We start from the raw sequence: 18,275 nt of genomic DNA on the forward strand, positions 1-18,275 counted from the left end.
TACCTTCATGCATTTTATGCATGAAGATAAAAAACCTTGCATGCAGCAGCTCCCCCAGCCCCCCAAATACTTACCTGAGCCCCATTACGATCCAGCAATGTGCACAAAAGTCTCGGCTCTCCGGGGACTCTCCCTCCTTATTGGCTGAGACAGTAAGTCAATTACTCCTGCTGCTGTCAATCACAGCCAGTGAGCCAATGAGAAGAGAGAGGGGGCGGGGCACGCAGAGCAGCGGCTTAGGAGAAAGCCTGCTCGGTGCCCCCACAGCAAGCTGTTTGCTGTGGGGGCACTTGGCAGGAGGGTGGAGCCAGGGGTGTCGGTAGAAGACCAGAGAAGAGGGGGACTGGGGCTGCTCTGTGCAAAACCACTGCACAAAGCAGGTAAGTATAACATGACTTTATATAACTTTTTTATAACTAGACTTTAATATCACTTTAAGGTGACTGTGCTACCTGTTTGAATATACTGTAAATGCTGGGGTTGTATTTTCCTGACACCCATTAGAACTGAAGAAGTGGCTTGGATAAGCTGCAAAGCATCTTCAACATTACAAAACAAGTCAATTTAAAGCTGAAATTTAGCTAAAAATGTTTTTTTCTGTACAGCTTTAGTTGCATTTCTTACCTGTAATGTAGTATGTTCCACAATTTGCAAGCTGCTGGATTCTGTAGAAATCCTCTTTGTTGGGCTGCCCTGTCCTCTTCTTGGCACTATGGCAGTTACCAGCTTCGGTTTTCCGGGCTCAGCTGCACTAAAGATAGTCCAACAAGGACAAACCCCCTCCTGCCCTCTCCTTTGAAAAAAGTTTATTTGCTGATAACACTCCCTGTAACATAATATGTGAATGGGGGAAAGAATCCTGTGACTAATTAGACTCTCATCCATTCACAGATAGGCAGTGTACTCAGTGGAAGAACATTTCTCAATGGAGGAGAGGGCAGGAGGGAGTTTGTCCTCACTGGATCACCTTTAGTGCAGCTCAGACTGGAAACCCAAAGATGGTAACTCCCAAAGTGCCAAAAGTTCAGCAGCAGGAAGAGGTCAGGGCAGCCCTACAGAGAGGATTTTTACAGAATCCAGCAGCTTGCAAATCCTGGGACATACTATGACGAGAGGGTGTGTCCCTTTCAGATCATCTTTAATGGAGCTGAGCCCGGAAACCCAAAGTTGTTAACCTCCACAGCGCCAGAAGTTCAGCAGCAGGAAGAGGACAGGGCAGCCTGGCAGTGAAGATTTCTACAGAATCCAGCAGTTTGCAATGTGTTAGACATTCATTCATAATTCATTACAGACAAGTAATGTAACTAAAGCTGTGGAGAAAAAAATGTTTTTTAGCTAGATTTTAGCTTTAATTGTGGCTCACTACTACTATCTATACCATGACTTGGATAAATGAGATCCTTCACAGACATGTAACACATCAAGCAAATGACGATCATCAGCTCACAAGCAGTGGGACAGGTAAGTATTTCTTTTTTTATATTTAATCTTGCAAAAGAGTTGCTTTGGGATTCCTTTATATATATAAGAAATGCTGCGCAGTCTTCAAAGAATGTTGACAATGCTTGCACGTGGTAATATTTTACTACGTAAATATTTGCAGCTGTCTTGCCTTCAACTTTGACAGACGTGTCTGTTCATTTAGATGTTCTTAGATAGTCAGTTTTGTGTTTCCTTCCAGATATTAGTCTTTTAGATGTTACAGCTCTGTCTAACAGCTTTCATGAAGGCATACACTGGAAAAGTTAAAACAATCTGTTTAGCATACGGAATCATTAGGAATTCCTAGAAGAAGAAAAAAGGGGATGAGATAGAAGGCAGAGAACATCAATGGCCTGTCAATCTCTCTCAAAGAATGGGTCTAATCCTCAGCTCTAGAGAGGTAATGAAACCTTTTTCTTTCACTCCAGATACGCGGATGGAGGCTCCATTTGCCTTTCATGTCTGAAATGAACTGTTAAATGGCCAGAGATGAAAGTGAAATGGAACTCCCTACCTCTCCATAGATAGAAGCTTGGGGTCATCGATGACCTTACATCAGCAAGTCTCACCTTGCACATCAGTGTCAGCGCTGGGTCAGGAATTAACTAGACCTTATCCTTCACTGCTAAATTGTCCCTGAGCAAGCATGGATAAAAATATACCTTCAGCAGAGATAAAAGATGAAAAAGTCACTTAATAAATCCCCTGTCTCATGGGAAGTGAGAGGAAATGATATGTAAAGAAAAAAAAAGATAAAATATGCATAGAGGCTGTTTGACCTGAGGAACGGGGTAAATTATTATTATAAAAAAGAATATAATCAGTGCGAACCATAGAAAGAATTTAAAAGTAAAATTAATTAATCACATGGAGTTAAGAAACTCATGTACGATTTGGCAAAGGACTCGGCTAAAGGGTCAATGCACCCAAAATGAGTTGAGTAATTGTTGTTGATGAGTTGAATTCTTATCAAAAAGGAACTCTTACAGTGAAATCCACATTTTCTTAGTAACCAAATCCACGTATATTTGCAGATACCATTTCAAATATTTAAGGGTGTACCACTCATTTTTTTTTTTTTGTTATTTCACATGGGGAAAAGTGGCAGGAATAGTGAGACTCCATATGGTGGGGCAGAGACAGGAAAACATATGAGGTCTGGTGAGGCTTGGCGTCAATTCTGAAAAGGACCCTGTCAAATAAGTTAGAAGTCTCAACAAATCCCATGCCTGCAAAGGAGAAAGTGAATATTTAGTTATCCTGCTTCCACCCCATGCTGAACACTGCACCAATGCTGAGAGATTACCCTCCAACGACTGCTTGAAAACTGACAAGGAGGACAGTGAGCTGAACAGTAATGACATTCCAAGATCTCACTTCAAATCTTTTGAGACTAGCTGTCAGAGGCAGTGGTGCCTTAGATCTTACACTATAGATATAGAGCTACAGTATAAGGATGTAGGCACAAGAGTGCCTCGGCGTCCTCATAACAGGAAATGCACTGCTATTTTTCAGGAAGAATTCAAGACAAAATGTAATTTTTTCTGGACACTCCCTAGGAACAATTACCACTTCTGGATGCTTCCAAAATGTTTACTGTTTAAAGCGGGAGTAAACCGCACATTCAAAAAAATAATAAAACCCCTGCATGACAATGGCATAATGTGCTAATATGCATCGCATTATGTAATATTTACCTTAGAACAAAGCCCTCCAGCAGCACGCTGTCACAGCTGACAGAGCTTCCATCTTCACCAGTTTTCCTTCCAGGTTTGAGTGCTCCAGCCTTCACATTGGCCGAGCCGCGATGACGTTACTCCCGCTCATGCACTAGGGAGTTGTGGCTGTGGCACGGAGCACCTGCTGCATGCAGTGTGAATATCTCCTAAACCGTGTAGGTTTAGGAGATATTCACTGGGCCTAAAGATAAGCCTTAGTATAGGCTTACCTGTAGGTACAACATACAAATAAGACTTTACTACCACTTTAAATTCATCACGACCACTTTCGGCCTTTATCATTATAAGTTGGGTCTGGTCCTTCTGAAAAAAGATGATCATCCAAGAAACAGAGAACTGTCCTGCATAGGTAAGGATATAATATAAACTTCCAATACTAAATACTAGTAATGGTAAATGACGGTTGATGACTGGACAGAAATCCCCCGGATATATCTATGTAAATGTATGAATGTGTTGATATATTTTCCCTAATCCTGCAGCACATGGTTATAAAAAACATGAGCATCAGTGTGCAAGTAAGATCGAGGGTTAATAACCATAGATATATCTAAAAATTATGTATAAAGTAATTGTATTATCAAGAATCGCTAGTATGATGGAAGGAAGAAGAATTAGGGTAGAAATGAAGAATTAGAGGGACACAGTGTGGAATGAATGTGGGGGAAGGGGGGAGAAGGAAAGAGGGGGTAAGGAAAGTTGGGGGAAAGGGGGGGAAGAAGTAGGGGAGAGAGGGGAGAGGACAGAGGGGGGAGGAGGGAGGGAAAGGGGGGGGGAAGGGAAAATAGGGAATGGAGAAAGAATAAGGGGATAAGATGGGGATGGCAGAGGAAGAGATGTAGGAACAATGAAATGTGGGGAAGTGAAAAAGTGAAGGGTATGTAGTGAAAATGGAAAGTTGAAACTGTGTGTGTGTCAGTGTGGCTAAAATAAAAAAATGAACAAGCAACAAATGGTGATAACACAAAAAACAAAGAACAACACCAAAACCAATCAGGAAAGGGGGGGGGGGGGTTGTTGGTGTGTGTGATGGAATGTGAGTGTAAGTGCAAAAATGAATAAGTGAACTGGGGTGCAATTGCAAGCGTTCCAGAAAACGAAGGTCCCGGCGCTGCCGTCACTTCCGCCGCAATTGCGTAACGTCGTGACGTCATGCACGAAGACTCGTGCGTGCGCGGGCATAGACACGACGTTCGGAAGGGATCCGGAATGTTGCTGGCAGGGAATAGTTACACCCACGGTGGTCCCGCCACCTAGTGGGTGTATAAGGAAGCACAGGGCTCAAGCAGAGGCTCCACAACAAGTCAGCCACCGGAGATCGGAGGTCAAGCCTAACAGGGGGAAAAAAAGTGGGGGAAAGAAAACAACAGCTATCAAAAATACACAGAAACATCAATATCGCTACACTGTGCTTAAATGCCTAATGCATGAACATTATCAATTACAATAATTAATAAGTATGGTTCTAATAAGAAACTTATTTTTTTTTTTAAAAAAGAAACATATACAGTATAAAATCCTATTGATGCTAAAAAAAAAAGTACAGGTGTAAGTAAAAAGCAAGTTTTTTTTTTCCAACAAGTGATGAAGTTGTTGGCTGTTCAAACTGACACCGAAACACTGTCTCATTTGTTAATGACAAGTTCCTTCCTTCCCTGGGCAATTTTTTCCTTCAAACAAAGAACACGACAACCATCTACAGTGTACCCTGTATCATTATTAATGCTCATAGCAAGCCTACACATTAGGCAGATCGTTTTTTGTTTGCTCCAAAACACTCCATAAATTATTTAGTTTGCAAAATGCCACTTTGAGCAGGTTCGGTTAATTGAATGGAATAATTTATGGTAAAAGCCACCAAAAAGGATCAATGCAGATGGCACTGGGAAATGATGGGGTTTCAGCAAGGACAATTTGATTGTTATCCCTCATTATAATAATGTTGAAGGGAGAAGGCATGAGCGTTGGTTGAAAAGAATCAATATTTGATGAACGTTGAGGCGATGGAGGTGGAACAAAGGTGGAAACTCAGCTTAATAATTAATTGCGTTCCAAACGTCGGGCAAAAACAGTTTTGTTTATGTCTAATCGCTGCTGTCATTTGTTACCAGATTAAAATATGTTTTCCTTTTTGATTTTTGGGAAGAAAAAAAAATAGGTTCATCCTTTAAGCTATAATGTGTCTGTAATGGTGTCTGTTTCATTTGTATCTTGTTTACTTCCCATTTAGCCTTGGAGTGATGCGGTGTGATCACTGTTATTGATTTTAGAGACCTGTTAGAACAGCCTGCAAATCTACCATTTGGGAAATGTTCAGCGCGTATTGTTTGGATTTTTCATATAAATGTGCTTTGCAACAAAAAGTAAAAGGTCTTTGGAAATTTGATGTGAATGTAGCAAAAACTATACGGCCACAATCTATCAAAATATAAAAAAGCACTAAGCATAGATAGTAGCAGTTAAAGTGATACTAAACACGCACACATTGTTTAACTTACATCATCCTTTCTCTTTTTTTATATGGATGATGGCACTGTAATTATTTTAATTTGAAAAAAAAAATTGAAGTACCTTTCTCCTAATCGATATACAGCTATCACATGACCCAGATCTTTCCCAGCCTGTCTGCAGGAAAACATAAGCAGGTGGAGCTTCTAGTCCTCTGGTGCTGGTCACATGTTCAAAATAAAAAAAGCAGCCTTTGAAACACAGTGTAAAAACAAATAAATAATATCAATAAACTGTTTTAAATTGGCATCCAATTATATATTCAAAATCAAATCTTTATTATTTTGTGGAAATAACATGGTGTGGGCAGATTTCTGCCAGTCACAGGCCTTGTCATGCCCCTCCAGCCTGTGTCTTAGAATAAGAGGGGGGTGAAACCTCCATTAATCTACATGTAATATCCCACCCCCATTGTGTTTAGCTGGTTAGGAGCCAACGGGGAGGAGGGAGGGAGTGGGCTGTCAATATACACTTATTGGGATTTTTTTTTACCAAAAATATGTTACAGAATACATATTGGCCTAAATTTATCAGGAAATTCGATTTTTTAATTTTTTTTATTGGATGTGTTTTATAGCAGAAAGTAAAAAATAGTGTTTTTCTTTTCAAAATTTTCAGTCTTTTTTTTTTATAGCGCAAAAAATAAAAAACACAGGGGTAATCAAATACCACCGAAGAAAGCTCTATTTGTGGGAAAAAGGACATAAATCTGATTTGGGTACAGCATCGCATGACAGCGCAATTGTCAAAGTAACGCAGTGCCGCAGATGAAGTAACGCAGTAACGCAGATGAAGATAGAGGAAGAAGCGGGGGAAGAACAAGATGGAGGAAGAAGAAGAAAACCGAAGGAAGACCAGAAGAAGCGGGGAAAGAAGAAGACATTAATAAAGGAATTGTCAAAATTCGGCTATTGTCTTTTTTAACATTTTTGACACTTTTTTTGTGAAATGGTAGGGGTACTTGTACCCCATTACCAATTCACACAGGGGGGGCGGGATCTGGGGGTCCCCTTGTTAAAGGGGGCTTCCAGATTCCGATAAGCCCCCCACCCGCAGACCCCCACAACCACTGGGCAACGGTTGTGGGGATGAGGCCCTTGTCCCTATCAACATGGGGACATCCTCCCCATGTTGAGGGCATTTGGCCTGGTACAGTTCAGGAGGGGGGGTGCTCTCTCATCCCTCCTCTTTTCCTGCGGCCTGCCAGGTTGCGCGCTCGGATAAGGGTCTGGTTTGGATTTTTGGGGGGACCCCACGCCATTTTTTTTTATTTTGGTGTGGGGTTCCCCTTAATATCCATACCAGACCTGAAGGGCCTGGTATGGATTTTGAGGGGGACCCCCACGCCATTTTTTTATTTAGGCACTGGGTTCCCCTTAATATCCGTACCAGACCTGAAGGGCCTGGTATGGAATTTGGAGGGACCCCCACACATTTTTTTTTTAATTTTGGTTCGGGGTTCCCTTTAATATTCATACCAGACCCAAAGGGCCTGGTAATGGACTGTGGGGGAATCCTATGCTGTTTTTATCAATGAACTTTTATTTGTATTGCCGGGATCGACAATTCATTATAGCCGCGAGTACTTTTAAATGATTTTTTTTCCTTTAGAAATGTCATTTTGCTCTCGGACTGTTCTAAACACGGGAAACATGCGCCACTTTACAGGCATACTATAGACACCCCCCAGGTACGAAATTTAAAGGAATATTTCACTTTAAGCATTATTAAAATCACTGCTCCCGAAAAAATGGACGTTTTTAAAACTTATTTTTGTATTAATACATGTCCCCTGGGGCAGGACCCAGGTCCCCAAACACTTTTTATGACAATACCATGCATATAAGCAAAAATATCACTTTTCTCCCATAGACTTTTAAAGGGTGTTGCTTTTGAATTTGCCGCGAACACCCTAAATTGTTTGCTATTCAGCGAACAGCCAATGTTCGAGTCGAACTCATGTTCGACCCGAACATAAAGCTCATCCCTACTTACCTGCATATGAGCTTAAAGGAAGTGTACGATAGCTTTCAAAATGGGGTTTGACCTAATCTCTTCATTATATGACATCATGGAAGGAAATGGCTTAGTTTCACTCTTCCAAAAAAATAGAAATCACATTCCTTATTTTCCCTATCCACCTCCTTTTCAGAATTGAAAAAAGCGGGAACAAAAGAAAAAGACAACAAAACATTTAATACACACATTTTTCCTTTAAAATATATCAAGTCTAAAGTCTTCATTTAATAAGCAAATCACCAAGTGTTTTACCCCTTGCCCTGTTGCATTGAAGAAGCCTGTAAATTTACATTTTGCCAGCAACGCACGTATGTATGTTGCTTTCATTCGGAATTCAAGATGAGTGATAAATTGTTCTTATTTAGAATGTGCTTTTAGAAGCCTCTCATCATTCTGTTGATCCCATATTGACCACGTAAGCCTCTTGAGTGCAATATATAATCTTAATTGTGGTGGTGATATATGTAAAGCTATCACATGCTGCCCTTTTTTACTATGAGTGATTTTTTCTTTATTTGTAACTGCTTGAGCAATGGTAGTATGTAGATTGATTACATGTCAGAAATATGGTAACTTAATCATGTCTTCTGACTGGCCAGGTAAACTACAGAAGTATTTCCTTGTCTCAAGGTTCTTTAGTTTGGATTTAGACTTATTATTAGGTAAATGTCAGTTTACTTGATCTTCATTATTAAAGGGTAACTCCACTTTTGTGGGAAAAAATAGCAAATAAAGAAAAAATAATATAGCTTATACAATTGCGACACAAGTCATATTGTAATTGAATGTTATTTAAAATTACCTTTCCTTTTCAATTTGCAGTGCTGTAATTTTCTGTGAAATACAATGCAGTATGGCTTCCTGGAGGCGTTCTGTGTACAATGCAATATGGCCTCCTAGAGGTGTTCTGTGTCATTACCTGCTTGCGCGATTGGCTCACTGGTTTCCCTAGAAGTCTGCACTAAGGTGCAAGTCAGATTTCAGGCATCCCCTGCAACACAAATGTTATTTTTGGTAAGATACTCCCAAAAGGAAATCACGTCTAAAGGGATGCAGGCCCTTCAATTTTCCTCATTGGAGTCCTGCAGGTACAGCAGCTGGTTGATAATTAAGAAACCACTCCCATTAGGCTCCCTTTTGCACATGGGCACAGACAAATACACAGGGATTTCTTCAGAATAACAAAAAGGTAGGAGGAATCTGCAACAAAGTTTCTCAAAATCCTTGTAATGTACGTATATCACCCAGAGGGGAATGTTTTTTTCTCAACAAAAGTGGAGTTACACTTTAAGTGATGTATATCAATGGATTGTGGGAGTACTAGTGCAGCAAATTCCTTTCTTCCTTTTTTTCCTTCCTTCAATCTTCTTTCTTTCTTTCTTTCCTTCCTTCCTAACTTCCTTCCTTTTCTACTTTCCTTTGGAGTATGAATTATCTATAGAATTAGGCAGAAATTCTATTCTGATCCCACCTTTGATGGTTCTGAGAAGAATGCAGTGGTAGACCGGACATTCTACATGAAGTGTGTTGGGTTTGAGGTGGCAAGATGGCTGCTTAGAACAAAATGGCTTCATTATAAAAAAATGTTAATCTTAGCTTGCTTCTTATTATACATGTACACTGGCATCTTGCATAAATAATTCTGATGACTACTGAAACATATGATTTATATTTTGAGAACCTGTGGCAAAGCAAGTTATTGGAAACCCCTGTTGAATGATATCTAAAAGCCACATGTGATAAACCTAATTTGATGGTGACTTCTCGATGAACCATAACCACAAGGCGATTAACTATGCTTAATTATTAAATATGCTTATTAAATATGCTTGCAATAGATCTTATTAATCTTTGATTGGTCAATTTATATCTCGACCCACCTACCTTACATACTTAATTTGCTGTATTTAGTCTAAAAGCACCAAAAATTAAAGCAGATCAACTGACTTCTTGGTTCTGTCTGGTCTCTATGTAGCTACATATAACCCATGAATTTGGTATCACTGACTAATAGGTGTCAGATATCTGTACTTGAAATGAAAGAGTCCACTACAGGTTCTAAAGATTCTTTAAGAACGAAACGATTTGTGGGCGTGGCCTGGACGGCGATGTGAGAGGACGTGATCGACCGGAGCTCCGCTAGTGGTAATCCTTATTCCCCCATCCTGCACCAAACACGGGCTAGATTTCTGCCCAAATTGTGGGTACCAGCAGCGCAGACAAGCCGGAACATGTCCCCCCCTAAAAAAGGCGCAGCTGCCTCCTTGTCCTTAGACAAATACCGGAGGACGGAGCGAGGCACAGAGCAGCAAGATGGCGCCGCGCCAGCAGCACACGAGGCCCCTCACACAGACCCAGCAGCAGACGGCACGGCCCAGGTGCTTGAAGCCATCTCGCTGTGCCAATCCACCCTGACGACCAAAATAGAGGAAGTAAAGGTGGACATATCTTTAATCAGGCACGACATGACAAAACTGAGGGAGAGAGTTACTGAGGCCGAGACCAGGATTGGACGTGCGGAGGACACACTATACCCCCTGCAACATTCCCATGATGATCTGCAGCGGCAGATGCAGCAACTAGCACAGAAGCATTATGACCTCGAGAACCGCTCCCGCAGATCCAACCTACGCTTCATTGGGCTCCCTGAGGGTTCGGAGGGCACAGATCCTGCCACCTTCCTTGAGCAGCTTCTGATTACAACATACGGCAGAGAAGCCTTCTCTACAACTTTCGTGGTGGAACGGGCCCACCGTATGCCTGCACGCCGCCCGCCTGAAGGAGCACCACCCCGTACCTTCATAGCCAAGCTGTTAAACTTCAGAGACCGAGATGCGGTGCTTCGATTGGCAAGAATCAAAGGCAACATTCCCTTCCAGGCAGGCTACATCTCTGCATTCCCAGATTTTTCTGCTGAGGTGCAGAAGCAACGAGCGCGGTTCACAGAAGTCAAACGCCGCCTAAGAGCTCACCACATCAAGTACGCAATGCTCTTCCCAGCACGTCTACGTGTGGCAGGCGAAGACAGGGTGCACTTCTTTGAGGACCCCACCTTGGCTTCGGAGTGGCTAGACCAACAAGACGCCGCAAGAAATCGCCCAGCCTGACCACATCCTAGTCCTACCAAAATTGTAAGTGCCTTTTCTTCTTAACCTACTAAGTTAACTTTCTACCTGAACCCACTACCCTTGATCCTCCGCTGCCAACATGGCCTACCTCTTGAACCTGGACATCTACGCATTATGCCCACAACGTATTTGGTCCTCAGTACTCGTGCTATGTGCTCCCCTTCTCCATTTACTCAAACTTGCCAGGACCTGGAACCCACCACCACTACGGTCCCTCCAAAGTACTGAGTACTTGCAAACCCACATTCCCGCTCACGCGGTGCGATTGACGGTTTGGTCTCAAGGGGACCCTCTTAATCTCCGGGACATGCCATTACCAAACACAAGGAACTATCCGATCTCTATTGCACCCCCCGAACACCGGACGCACCCCCCCATTGCTATCACAGTACTCTGGACTCCAACCTTTTTGGTGCCAATATGGTAAGAGTCTATACCACAAAGGAGCATAGGCCCGGGCTTATGCAATATACCTCCGGTTTGAACCGCAGAGGTTTCACGTTCTCCATCGCTGATTTAACATCCAGAACTTATTCGCACCCAAAGAGGGTTTTTGTTTACTCTGCTGCCGGCGCTGCCAAATAGGCTTTCGCCGACAGTGGAATGTTTAAAAGTGCAGCAGTTTCTGATTGTTTGATAATGCAATGTAGCTGCACTAAGTTTGGGCTGGATGCCCCAGTCAAGTTCGGGAGACTGAGGGCAGGGAGGGGGGTTGTGGGAAATGTTCGTGTTAGGAACAAGTTTGGTGTTGTTACATGCCTTCACATATCAGTACGCAACCAATGTCATATGGGAAAGGTGACAGAACTTAAAATTAACGTGTGTCTTCCCTTCATCCATGCGGGGTGTGGTGGCATGGGAGCCTGTAAAATGATCCACGTCTATCCTATCATCACCTGTACTACACTGATATGGCCAACATAAAATTCCTCTCCTGGAATATTCGGGGGATCCGGGATAAAATTAAACGCACTGCGATTTTCAACAATCTTAAATCATACAGAGCTGACATCATAGTCCTGGTGGAAACCCATGTCACGGGTCACCTTCAACATGCACTTAAACGTCCCTGGATTGGTTGGGCGTTCCATGCCACCCACACTCCGTATTCACGTGGAATTTCGATTTTAATAGCCAAGACAACCCCATTTGCAGTCATTTCAGTGTGCACCGATCTCAGGGGCGGTATATATTCCTGCACTGCACATTGAATGGTACGCAGTATTTAATAATGGCATTTTATATTCCTCCTCCATATAACTCCACTTTAATTACTAAGGGTTTGCTATACATGGCACAACACCCCAATATCCAATGTATTTGGCTAGGCGATTTTAATATGGTCCTAGAACCCCGTAAGGATAGATTACAATCACAACAAAGTACCCCTCATCCTGAAACCACTAGACTTGCACGCACGCTAGCAGAATTTTCATTAACCGATACCTGGAGATACAAACACCCAGACACCAAGGCCTACTCATGCTTTTCGGCGACACACTCCACCATGTCCCGAATTGATCTTATCTTAATATCAAATAATTTAATCCCAAAGCTATCTGACTCAGGTTACCACACGAGATCCCTTTCGGATCACGCTCCATGTTGGGCCACACTACAACTAGTCCCCAATACAGGACCCCATAGCTGGCGCCTACACCCTTTTTGGCTTACAACACTGAAAGACCAGGAGGACATACACGGGGAGTGGCAATACTTCTTCAAGACTAATAGGAACACTGCCCCTAAGGGTATGATATGGGAAACATTCAAACTCCATGCGCGCGCAGTTCTATCTTCCCGCATAAACAGAATCAAAAAAACTTCCAAAGCCCTTATGCTTCAAGCCTCTGACAAGCTAAACTTGCTTACTGGAGAGTTCCAAAACGACCCAACACAGGAAAAGGCATCTGCACTCAGAGTGCAGACCCGCCTCGTAGACCAGTTACAGTTTGAAAAAGCTAAGCAAAAACTCTTCTTTGTGCGACAACGGATATTTGAACAAGGGGAACGCGCGGGAAAATTATTGGCGTATCTTGCTCGCCAAGATACAAACCCACCGGTAGTAGTCACACTCTCGGGCCCCAATAATACCGCATACTCAGACCCCCCCATGGTTGCGAAAGCTTTTCAGGAATACTTCGCTGATCTATACTCGTCTAAGGTTCAGACCACCGCAGAAGAAACGCAGGCCTTTCTCCATGATATCCCTTTTCCCCAACTATCAGAATCCCAACTCACCGACCTGGAGGCTCCCCTAACGTCGGATGAAGTGGCACTCGCCATAGCATCCCTCGCGCCCGCTAAAGCACCAGGTGGAGATGGGTTGCCCCTCGACTTTTACGCAGCCTACTCAGAAGTGCTCATCCCCGAATTGTTGACGCTTTACAACCATATATTTGAATCTGGGTCTCTTCCTGAATCCCTACGCCAGGCAGTTATCATAGTGATTCCCAAACCAGGTAAGGACCCCCACCACATAGAATCCTATTGCCCTATCTCGCTCCTGCAAGCAGATATCAAAATTCTGGCCAAAATACTGGCCACGCGCCTTAATCAAAGCATTCTTTCCTTAATTCACCCGGATCAAACGGGGTTCATGCCCGGCAAAAATACGGCCATGAATCTACGGCGCCTATACATGAATATCGAGGCAGAGCATGAGAACGCGGGGGAGAGGGCGGTTGTGGCGCTGGACGCCGCAAAAGCCTTCGATTCAGTGGAATGGGGGTACCTTTGGGAATGTCTCAGGGGGTTTGGGTTTGGACCCAACTTCATAAAATGGGTAAAACTGCTATATTTCTCCCCCTCGGCCAGGGTGGTGGTGAACGGGCACATGTCTGACTCATTCCCTTTGGGTCGTGGAACCCGGCAGGGATGCCCACTGTCTCCCCTACTATACGCCCTCGCGGCGGAACCCCTTGCCATCTCCCTTAGGTCAAACCCCAATGTGCGAGAGCTAAACAAGGGCCCTGTGTCAGAAAAACTAAGCTTATACGCAGATGACATGCTGCTATACCTAGAGGACACCGGCCCTTCCCTCCAAAAAGTTCTTGAGATCATTGGAGAGTTTGGGAAACATTCGGGATTGAGCATGAACTGGTCCAAATCACAGACTCTCCCCCTTGACTTATCGCCCCCATCATCTGTTGCAGCGTCCCTCCCATTACAAAGAGTCGCCTCCATTAAATACCTGGGTGTAACAATTACGAAAGACCCCTCTGAATACTTAGCTAACAACATTGAACCATTATTTCCTTATCTGAAATCCCGCACACAATCATGGGCGAGGCTCCCCCTAGGAGTAATGGGGAGAATTAACCTATTTAAAATGATACTCCTCCCAAAATTTCTTTATATGTTCTGGAACTCCCCAGTACTGATCCCGCTAACACTATTTAAAAAAATGGACAAAATTATTAACTCTTTCATATGGGGGTCTAGTAGACACAAATTGGCTTGGAACACGATTAAAAACCCCACCTCGTCGGGAGGTGCAGCCACACCAGATTTATACACCTACTATATAGCTGCACAACTATCGCACTTCTACCACATCCATAAGACTGACGAAACCAGATACCAAGCACTAGTATGCAAAAAGCCAAACAATGACATGTACTCTCCACTACAAGTTTTATTTAGAAAGGGGAATAAACAGCAGACAAAAACAGACCAACATTCAATGTTACTCCAACATCGCCACATATGGGAAAAGGCGATTAAAATGCTGGGTGACGATTTCTTCCATTCACACACACCCCTCTGGCACAACCCCCTCCTGGGAGAACTGAGGTCCTTACCCGGAGTCACCAGATGGGCAGCTAAGGGGATAGTATTCCTTTATCAGGTTGTCACCCTATTTGGTGTACGTCATTTTCAAACAATCAGCGAAGAATTCGACCTCCCCTCTAACATGCACTTCAGTTACTTGCAATTGAAGCATGCACTACAGACGCAGTTCGCAAGTGGCTTTCCTAACTCCCAAATGGTCTCAGTAGTAGATGTTATCACAGGACCCAACCCAGAAAAACTCATATCTACCCTATACACCACACTAAGAAATAGAGAAACCGCCAGAATAATAGACAAGGCAAGATTCAAATGGGAAACAGACCTGGGCCAAATAGACATTAATGACTGGGAAGATATCCTAGAGAGCGTACGGAAATCCTCACCTAAGATATCTGAACGCCTGACCCAACTATACATCATTCATAGATCCTACCTTACGCCTGCCAGAATGGCTAAATTCTCCCCAAACCAAAACCTAAATTGTCCACGATGTCTGGGTACCCCATGCTCTTTCTTTCATCTGATCTGGTCTTGCCCAGTGATACAGGACTACTGGTCACAGATTGTGAAGTTCCTCCACGATCTCATGGGTTCACCCATACAGCTGGACCCCAAACTGTGCCTCCTGGGCCTACTTCCAGACACTATGGCCAGGCCCACGGCCACACTTCTTAGTGAAACCCTTTTTAGCGCCAGGAAACTAATAGCCAAACACTGGCTAAGAGCTACCTCCCCCACCGTCCAGGACTGGCTGAGGGATGTGAACACATCCCTACCATATAAAAAAGTGCTATATAACCACAGAGGATGCCCAAAAAAATACTATAAAGTATGGGGTAAATGGCTTGAAAACACAAACACATGCTCCACGTGACCAATAGGTAATAGCTGTACATCAAGAGTGGAGGTTGCTTTCATAGATACCTGAATTTAATCTCAAAGAATGTCTAGCCGGATGGAATGCTATAGCTTAATTGTATGCTCTAGATAAAGAATCACAACCGCATATACGCCTACATCTTCCTAAAAGGTATAAATGCAACATCAGAAATGCATGTTTGAATATAAATAATGTCTGTTGCTTACATGACTATGCCACCCATGATAATTGTATGGTGTGATTGACAACAATAAACTTGTTCTTTTTGGAAAAAAAAAAGAACGAAACGATTTACAGTTGACAAGGGTGGCAGGCAAGTAAGTGCAGTTCTATATATATATATATATATATATATATATATATATATATATATATATATATATATATATATATTTATTTATTTATTTATTTTGCAACAGGGTTGCTTAAAAGACAGTTGTGAATTTGGCACAAATACACATGAAAACAATTTAAAGAAGTTCATATTGAGGAAAAAGGGAATTCTTTAAAAACTTCAGAGACTTTTAAGTCTTTGGAGTTGGGTCTCTATGAAAAACCTTCTGAATTTGCATGACATAAGATGTTCAGAACAATGATCATAAAAGCATCTGCTAATAAAAAAAAAAATCCATTGACATAACAATCCCTACATTTGATTTTAAGGTTCCTTTGTAATCCTCTGGCTTCTATGACTTTGATATCTCTGCTTTGTGATGTATGTGGTGAAATTTTTGAAGAATAAGAAAAGCAAACAACAATATACTATAACTGAAGGGTTGTTTACAACAAAAACCACAAAGTTGAAAATCCAAATATTTCTTCTCATCAGGTTATATCTTGCATCTTACATTTCTCTCATGTTGATATAATTATATTTTTTATTGGGTTATGGTCTGCTTAAAGGAAACTAAACCATGTTTAAAGAGGAGTTACACCCAAAAGTGGAACCACCGCTTATCTGCTTCCTCCCCCCCTCCGGTGCCACATTTGGGAGCTTTCAGGAGGGAGGGAGTGGGGAAAGGGTACCTGTTTTTGACAGGTGCCCTTCCCCACTTCCGGAAGACTGTGCCACGGCACCGTCCCTCAAAAGTTCGGCCCCCCTCCTCCTTCCCCTGCTGCTGGACCAGTCAGAAAGTGCAGCATGCTTCGTGCATGGGTAGTATGGGATCAGCTGTGAAACCAAAAGGATTCACTGCCGATTTCCCTTACGAAGAATGGTGGCGGCAGTACCTGACAGCCGATCCGAAAATTAGTTTGGGGTGCTGACACTTTGCGGGCTCCCTGGACAAGTAAGAGTCCATATATTAAAAGTCAGCAGCTACAGTATTTGTAGCTGCTGACTTTTCATTTTTTTGTTTTCCTCAGATGGAACACCGCTTTAAAGTATATCTATATGCATATAAGGGGAAGCAGCATTTACCACTTGCCTACTGGGCACTTTCACCCCCTTCCTGACCAGGCCAATTTTCAGCTTTTAGTGCTGTCACATGTTAAATGACAATTGCACGGTCATGCAATACTCTATTCAAATTTAATTTTTATCATTTTTTTGAGACAGATAGAGCTTTCTTTTGATGGTATTTAATCACCACTGGCTTTTTTTATTTTTTGCTAAACAAACAAAAAAAAGACAGAAAATTGTGAAAAAAAAACGTTTCTCGTAGTTTGTTATAAAATTTGCTACTAAGTAATTTTCTTAGTGATGGGGCTGCACTGATAATCAGAGCACTGATGACCAGTGCCTTGATTATCATTGTTAATGTGTGCTATCACTGGGTTGCCGGTTAATGGGTTTCTTTCCTCACATAGTGACAGCGCTGAGGAAAGGAAATGCTGATAACAGGCATTTGTTTACATGGGATCAGCTGTAATTAGACACAGCTGATCACATTGTAAAGGGCCACTGTGATTGGCCCTTTACCTCGATCAGTGATCAGCGGTGTCCAAAGGGCACAGCAATCACAGAGCTCACTCGATGCGTGCCTCAGGGGCACACAGGGAGGCGTGGATCTGGGAGGGCGTCTATCGACGAACAGGACTGGACGACCACGCTGTAGCCATCTTTCGGCTATAGTCTGGTCAGCAAGTGGTTAAACCTTTGTGATTTTGCGCTGTCTTTCTCCCATTAGCTGGACTTTATTAATTTCCTGTCCTGGAGACAAAACAGGCATAGAGGAAAATCACCTCTTAGTCAGTTATTATTGAAACAGGTGTCCTAATTGTAATGCCCTTTACACACGACCGGTTTTCCCGTCGGAGTAAACTCTGAAGGTTTTTCCGACGGAGCCCTGACGGAATTCTGCTCAAGCTGTCTTGTATACACACGGTCACACCGAATTCCCACCATCCAGAACGTGGTGACGTACAACACGTACGACAGGACTAGAAAACAGAAGTTCAATAGCCAGTAGCCAATAGCTTCCGTCTCGTACTTGCTTCTGAGCATGCGTTGATTTTGGTACGTCGGAACAGCATACAGACGAGTGGGTTTCCCGATTACTTAGTTCAGTCGGAAAATTTAGAACATGTTCTCTATCTAAGTCCGTCTGAATTTTTGACGGAAAAAGTCCAATGGGGCATACACACGGTTGGAATATACGATGAAAAGCTCCCATCGGACTTTTTCTGACGGACATTCCGCTCATGTGTACGCGGCATAAAATTTCTCTTCCATTCCTATTGTGGTGACAACTGTAAAAATTTTGGATTTTCTATGACTTTCTG

Source organism: Aquarana catesbeiana, linkage group LG13, assembly GCF_042186555.1.
Source record: "Aquarana catesbeiana isolate 2022-GZ linkage group LG13, ASM4218655v1, whole genome shotgun sequence".
NCBI classification, from domain to species: Eukaryota; Metazoa; Chordata; class Amphibia; order Anura; family Ranidae; genus Aquarana; species Aquarana catesbeiana.